Raw genomic sequence first — 379 nt, 5'->3', positions numbered from 1 at the left:
TTAACACTGAATTTTTACATGTTCCATTTGCCATGGAACCAGTTTTAGTGTACAGACACTCCTCAGGGAATTCAGTAACCACATATAGTTTAGAAATTTGTGTCAATAAAAGTTCCAAATATCTGCTACAAATTGGTTTTCTGTAGGTTTTTGTTTATTTATATAAAAACACTACCAATAAAGTTGTTTGATAAGAGATGTAAAAAAAAAAAAAACAAAAAACCTGACAGGGGAGATACCATGATCATGAAAGTAGTTTACCCAGGGGGAGGTTTATCCATTGTCCTCTGGATGTGCTGATGCCTGCGATTTCCCCAAGTGTGGGAAACTCAACTACACAATTTGTAGCAGTGGGGGATTGCATTCATGCTTTCCCCTG

The 379-nt window shown here is 36.7% G+C and overlaps 1 non-coding gene across 1 annotated transcript; it reads left to right on the top strand.

Annotated features, from left to right (window-relative positions):
- The first annotated feature begins 215 nt into the window (after positions 1-215).
- Positions 216-379, top strand: LOC130856212 (U1 spliceosomal RNA). Its single transcript, XR_009054504.1, has one exon. It is a non-coding gene; the product is annotated as a U1 spliceosomal RNA (small nuclear RNA).

The sequence above is a fragment of the Hippopotamus amphibius genome, chromosome 6, assembly GCF_030028045.1.
Source record: "Hippopotamus amphibius kiboko isolate mHipAmp2 chromosome 6, mHipAmp2.hap2, whole genome shotgun sequence".
NCBI classification, from domain to species: Eukaryota; Metazoa; Chordata; class Mammalia; order Artiodactyla; family Hippopotamidae; genus Hippopotamus; species Hippopotamus amphibius.
The sequence above is the reverse complement of the archived record's forward strand: the minus strand, read 5'-3'. Positions and strand labels throughout refer to the sequence as shown.